This window comes from Tupaia chinensis, unplaced genomic scaffold, assembly GCF_000334495.1.
Source record: "Tupaia chinensis unplaced genomic scaffold, TupChi_1.0 Scaffold142716_1, whole genome shotgun sequence".
NCBI lineage: Eukaryota > Metazoa > Chordata > Mammalia > Scandentia > Tupaiidae > Tupaia > Tupaia belangeri.
The window spans coordinates 5,299,788-5,306,830 of record NW_006202562.1 but is presented as its reverse complement, the minus strand read 5'-3'; positions in this window follow the sequence as shown (position 1 = coordinate 5,306,830).

Genomic DNA, 7,043 nt, shown 5'->3' with positions numbered 1-7,043 from the left:
GTCCGTCCCTCTTTCCCGCCGTGGCAGTTTATAAGGGCCACGAATTATTCCTCCCCTCCATCCATCCTTTTGGCTGGTGCCCTGATTCAGGGCTGACCTCCTGACTTGCTTTGGCCAAAAGGAACATGACATAGTAGAGACTGGGAGAGTCGCAGGTGGTTGCTGGCCCTAGGGACTGGGAAAGTCACAGGGCAGAGCTGGGCCCAGTCCGGCAGCATGCAGCCAACCAGGCAGTGGGCAGTCAGAGCAGAACCGCCCACAGACCCAACACAGAGGGGCAAACCCACGCCATGTGTGGTAATACTCATCGGAGCTGGTGAGCTTTGGGACGGTTTGTTAGACAACGTGATTGTGGAAAGGTTGGTGCAGAAGAAACAGCACAGACGGCTTCACTAGCTGGGAGTCCTGAGAGATACCCTTGGGTATACCATACTGCCTGCTCCACTAGGAGAAAAAGTGAAGAAATGGGTCCAAGGGACAGAGGCTGCCGCTGATGCAAACTCTGTGCCAACAGTAGCCTGTGTCAGCAGGGATGAAGGGAGAGATAACTTTAATGAAGGCAGAGATACCTTTTCCTGACACCAGCGAGGGTGGTTCGGTACCTCCTGTGGAGCTCATCTAAGTGAGGAGGCGAAAGCTCCCCAGCGAAGCCTTTGCCCACTCTGCAGCAGTGAGATCATCTGCCAGAGGGACAAGGAGGACAACTGGCTCCAGTGGCCGAGCAACACTCGTCATCATGTGATGGTCAGCTTTGGGGCGTCACCTTGACAGGACTGAGGAACCCAGAAACCCGATACAGCATTATTCTCGGGGATGTTTCTAGAAGAGAGTAACAGATGAATCTGAGCTAATTACAAGGAGGGGAAAAATCCACCCTTGATGTGGACAAGCACAATCCAATCACCAAGGGGCCCAGAAAAACAAGCACAGAAAGAGCAGGTGGCATAATGGTTACGTCACTGGATTTCAACATAGTCGACCATGGTTTGAGTCCCAGACCCGGCAGCTTAAAACTCACGCAGGGCGTGTGTGTGTGTGTGTGTGTGTGTGTGTGGGTGGTGCCCAAAATCCCAAGAGGAGAATGGAGGAGAAGGAACTGCAGCATGGCCATTCCCTCTGGGGAATGATTTCTCGCTGTCCATCTCTCTGTCTCTCTGACTCTCCAGAAAGCATACATGCCCTATGGCAAAAAAAAAAAAAAAAAAAAAATCTATCTTATCAAAAAAAAAAAAGAGCAGATGGATCTCTTTTGAGAGAGCAGAAAAGACTTCTGTCACCTTAGACATCAGATCTCAAGGCTCACTGGCCTTTGGACTCCAGGACTCACACCAGCAGTCCCCCAGGTTCTCAGGTGATAGGCCTCAGACTGAGAGCTACAGAATTGTCACCTTCTCTGCCCCTTAGGTCTCCAGGCTTAGACTAAGCCCCATCACCAGTATCCCGGAATCTCCATCTTGCAGGTCACCTGGCGTGGGACTTCACCACTGCCATAATCACGTGAGCCGATGGTCCCCAATAACCCCCTCGTAGGTATCTGTATACAGCCTATTGGCTCTGTCCCCCTAGTAAACTCTGACTAATACACACCACTATTATTATCATTAAAGAGAAATTAACATTGGGGCCAGCAGTTAGGGTAATGGCTATGTCGCTGGACTCCCATGTAGTCTACCGTGGTTCGCGTCCTGGACCCAGTAGCTTAAAACTCACACCAGGTACGTGTACATGTGTGCCCAAGATCCCAAGAGGAGAACAGAGGAGAATGGATTGTGGCGTGGCCATCCCCCCTGGGGAGGTGCTTTCTCGCTTTCTGTCTCTCTGTCTCTCTCTCTGTCTGTCCGGGGAGCGCACACGCCCTATAGCAAAAACCTCTCCGAAAACAAAAAAAAGGAGAAAAAAGAGAAATTGATATATGAATAATTCCTCCATATACAGACTTTAAAAATGTCTTCTATGCGACAATATGCAAATATAAATCTTTGCATGGATGGAAACACTGATGTATGCATGAGAAAACTTAAACCACCAGGTGGGACCAACAGATGGCATAATGGTTACAACACTGGACTCCCATGTAGTCGACTGCGATTCGAGCCCCAGACTCCATGGCTTAAAAGTCATACCAGGCATTGGGACCAGCAGTTAGAAGAATGGCTATGTTGCTAGACTCCCATGTGGTCGCCCGTGGTTTGGGTCCCGGACCTGGTTGCTTAAACTCACACCAGGTGCGTATGCGTGCGTGCCCAAGATCCCTAGAGGAGAATGGAGGAGCAGGGATTGTGGTATGGCCATCCCCCTCGGGGGGGGGGGATTTCTCACTTTGTGTTCTCCTGGCTCTCTCTGTCTTTCTTTTTTTTTTTGGAGAGGTTTTTCGCTATAGGGCGCATGCGCTCGCCAGACAGACAGAGACATAGAGACAGAAAGCGAGAAATCACCCCACAGGGGAGATGGTCACGCCGCAATCCCTTCTCCTCCATTCTCCTCTCGGGATCCTGGGCACATACGCACATGCGCCCGGCGTGAGTTTTAAGCCACCAGGTCCGGGACGCGAACCGCAGTCGACTACGTGGGAGTCCAGTGACATAGCCATTACGCTAACTGCTGATTCCCTCTCTCTCTGTCTTTCTGGTGAGCGCACGCACCCTATAGCAAAAACTTCTCTTAAAAAAAAAAATAAGTCATACCGGGCACATGTGCATGCGTGTCCAAAATCCTGAGAAGATGACAAGAGAAGGGATTGTGTCTTTACCATCCCCCAGGGGAGTGATTTCTGTTTCTCTGGCAAGTGCATGTACCTTATAACAAAAATCTCGAAAAGAAAAGAAAACTTAACTCACCAGGTGAAAGGCTCCAGTCCCAGTGCCAACCTGGCCTGAAACATAAGATCTGGTCAAAGATGTGCTACAAGCTCAGGGGGAGAAGAAATGGAAGGCGAGCTATGGAGAGCTAGAGAGTACCTTTAGCTCCCTTAGCTGGACTACACTCACGCCCCTAAGTCAGCTGACAGGCAAGGACATCTTGCCTGACTCCCCACTCACCCTCCCAACCAGTACTTACTCCCCAACTGGTCTCGATGCCCCTCCTACATATGTACCTCAGGGTTCCTTATCAGGCTAGGCCCCATCTCCACCACTCAGGCGTAAATATGCACTAAATAAACTTAACAGCGGGATTTAGATATGTGGGACCAGCAGTTGGCGTAATGGCTATGTTGCTGGACTCCTGCGTAGCTGACCACAGTTCAAGTCCCAGACCCGGTGGCTTAAACTTCATCCTATTAAATTATCTAATATTTATATGCCAACTATTATAAAAAAGTCTCTATGTAAAAAAATGGGTGCATGTGTGCCCAAGATCCTGAGAGGAGAATGGAGGAGATGGGATTGCGGCAAGTCCATCCCCACTGGGGGGTGATTTCTCGTTTTCTGTCTCTCTGTCTGTCTCTGTCTTTCTGGAGCACATGCCCTATAGCAAACATCTCTTTAAAAAAAAAAAAAAGAGAGAGATAATTAGTCACTCACTATGGATGAAAAGAAAGCATTCCTGAAGGTCACAGCAAACAATAAGGTGACTTTCTAAATCAGGGCAAAACCTCTTATAATCCTAGTCAAAAAAGATTCCTCCAAATCAGAGGAAAAGGCCAGGCTATCATCCTAGATACAAACGATAAAGTAATAAAACAGAGAAACAAGAAATGAAGATCCACTCTGCAGATATTAATTTCTAGTAAGTGATAATGTTTTTCAAAACAGCGATGGCACAAATATACGCTCAGCTCTTAAACCACCAATAGTGTTCATCCTATTAAATTATCTAATATTTATATAGCACCTATTATATAAAAGTCTCTATGTAAAAAAAAATAAATAAAATTTTAAAAAAAACTAAAATCAGAAACATCCTACTCATCAGTAAAACTTTTAAACTTGCCAATATAACTGTTATATAAATATTTTTAAGTGAACTTACATTAACCATTTTTTGTTTTGAAAGACTTTTGCTAGACAGAGAGACAGAAAGCGAGAAATCACCCCCCAGGGGGGATGGCCACACAGCAATCCCTTCTCCTCCATTCTCCTCTCGGGATCTTGGGCATGCACACACATGCGCCCGGCGTGAGTTTTAAGCCACCGGGTCTGGGACGCGAACCGCGGTCGACTACATGGGAGTCCAGCGACATAGCCATTACGCTAACTGCTGGTCCCTCCCAGCGTGAGTTTTAAGTTGCTGGGTCCAGGACTCAAATATAGTTGACTACGTGAGAGTCCAGCGTCATAATCATTATTACAACATCTGATGGTCCCTATTAACTGTTTTTTAATATTACTTTTTTAAAAAGAGATTTTTGCCAGGACCAGCAGTTAGCGTAACAGCTATGTCACTGGACTCCCACGTAGTCGACCACGGTTCGAGTCCCGGACCCGGTGGCTTAAAACTCACGCTGGGCATGTGTGCATGCGTGCCCAAGATCCCGAGAGGAGACTAGAGGAGAAGGGACTGTGTCGTGGCCATCCCCCTTGGGGGATGATTTCTCGCTTTCTGTCTCTCTGGCGATCGCACGTGATTTCTCGCTTTCTGTCTCTCTGTCTCTCTCTCTCTCTCTGTCCTTCTGGTGAGTGCACATGCCCTATAGTGAAAACCTCTCAAAAAAAAAAAAATTGCACTTCTTAAAAAAAGATACAGGGGCCAACAGGTGGTGTGGTAGTTACAGTGCTGGACTCCCACATGCCTGACCATGGTTCAAGTCCCAGTCCTAGTGGCTTGCTTTCTCACTTTCCCTCCCTCTCTCTCACTCTGATGAACTAAACAATAATAATAATAATAATAAAATTAATTCTTTTAAAATAAAATAAAACACATCCTCAACCCCACAATTCCCTTCTGTCTCAATTAAAATGAGCGAAACTGGCAGGGATCACACAGAGCTCCTAATTACAATGGTTGTAAGAGATTTCAGAAATAAAAGAAAATTAACATAAATCACTCTGCTTGGGCACTGTTCCCATCCTGCAGATTCAGCCAGCTCAGGGCAGAGGTTCCCTCAGTTCTGACCCTCCGTTTCTAGCCTACAATCCAAGTTCTACCCCACAAACCCAAACACTCACAGCAAATTCCTTCTTAGGTTCCCTGCCTCTGAGTCAGATCAGAAAGAAACCCCATGCCCAGCCTCATCTTTCCCCACACCCTCACTGTCCCCCGGACACTCTCATTTCCATCTCTGTCATCTCTTGTCCAGTCTACGGTTACTTATAGTATTTCTACAAAGCTTTAAGAACCAAAAGATCAAAGTCTATCTATGAGTATGCTTTTCTCTAATACCATAAAGACTTCGTGTTTCCCCAAAATTCTCTTAACTACCATACTTTCAATCTGCATCCACTTTCAGCATAAGCATCATTAGACATCCATGACAGGGAACTGCTCCGGAATCCATGCAGATGTTAACGACATACCCAAGATAGTCCTGCCCCTTTCTTATTCCACACCACCCAGGGAAGCATTGGGTGTTCTCCCTGCTCCTCATAAGACACTCATTCCTCCTCCTCACTTGGCTCGCAAGGTGTCTAAGAGACAAGCTCAGTAAGAGCCTGTCATCAGAGGGGGTCACTCTTGGTGACTCCAACACGCCTATCAGTGAGGATGATCCTCCTCATCTCCAACGGTTGTCCTGGACCCCATCTCTACCACCCATGGCCACACCAGATCCTAGACTCTGCTGTTACTTATCACCTCTCGACTTGCGAAGCCATCTGTTCTCTGCCACTTACCATTTCTCATTTTTCCTACGTATTCCTGGAACCGTAACTCCCACAACTCTTCAACCCTACTTGAATCCAATGACCTCATCATCTTGTCACTATGTATGATGCTCCCTCAAGCTCTCCCTTCCTTTTTTTCCCAATTAAATGAGAGTTCACCTTTTTAAAGAATTATTTCATTTTATTTATGATTATTATTTTTAATTTGCTATAAGGCATGCATGCTCACCAGGGAAAGACAGACAGAGAGAGAGACTATGAGTATGCTTTTCTCTAATACCATAAAGACTTCGTGTTTCCCCAAAATTCTCTTAACTACCATACTTTCAATCTGCATCCACTTTCAGCATAAGCATCATTAGACATCCATGACAGGGAACTGCTCCGGAATCCATGCAGATGTTAACGACATACCCAAGATAGTCCTGCCCCTTTCTTATTCCACACCACCCAGGGAAGCATTGGGTGTTCTCCCTGCTCCTCATAAGACACTCATTCCTCCTCCTCACTTGGCTCGCAAGGTGTCTAAGAGACAAGCTCAGTAAGAGCCTGTCATCAGAGGGGGTCACTCTTGGTGACTCCAACACGCCTATCAGTGAGGATGATCCTCCTCATCTCCAACGGTTGTCCTGGACCCCATCTCTACCACCCATGGCCACACCAGATCCTAGACTCTGCTGTTACTTATCACCTCTCGACTTGCGAAGCCATCTGTTCTCTGCCACTTACCATTTCTCATTTTTCCTACGTATTCCTGGAACCGTAACTCCCACAACTCTTCAACCCTACTTGAATCCAATGACCTCATCATCTTGTCACTATGTATGATGCTCCCTCAAGCTCTCCCTTCCTTTTTTTCCCAATTAAATGAGAGTTCACCTTTTTAAAGAATTATTTCATTTTATTTATGATTATTATTTTTAATTTGCTATAAGGCATGCATGCTCACCAGGGAAAGACAGACAGAGAGAGAGAGAGAGGAAGAGAAAGCAAGCCGCCAGGCCCGACCCACAGTCGGCCATGTGGGAGTGCAACACTTCACCATGCCACTTGCTGGCTCCAGAGTTCACCTTTCTAATCAGCTGTTTCATTGTTATTGTTCTTCAACTGTTCCTGCCCCTTCCTCCCACCTTAATATTCACTCAGTAAAACTCTAGTCTCAGTTTTGACCTTGACTCAACTGAAGGTTATTTATCTGATCACAGACCATTTGATAGATACAAGAATATTTTAATGTTTGTAGTAAATATTTAATACATGTGAAAGATTAGGTTTTATCACTTA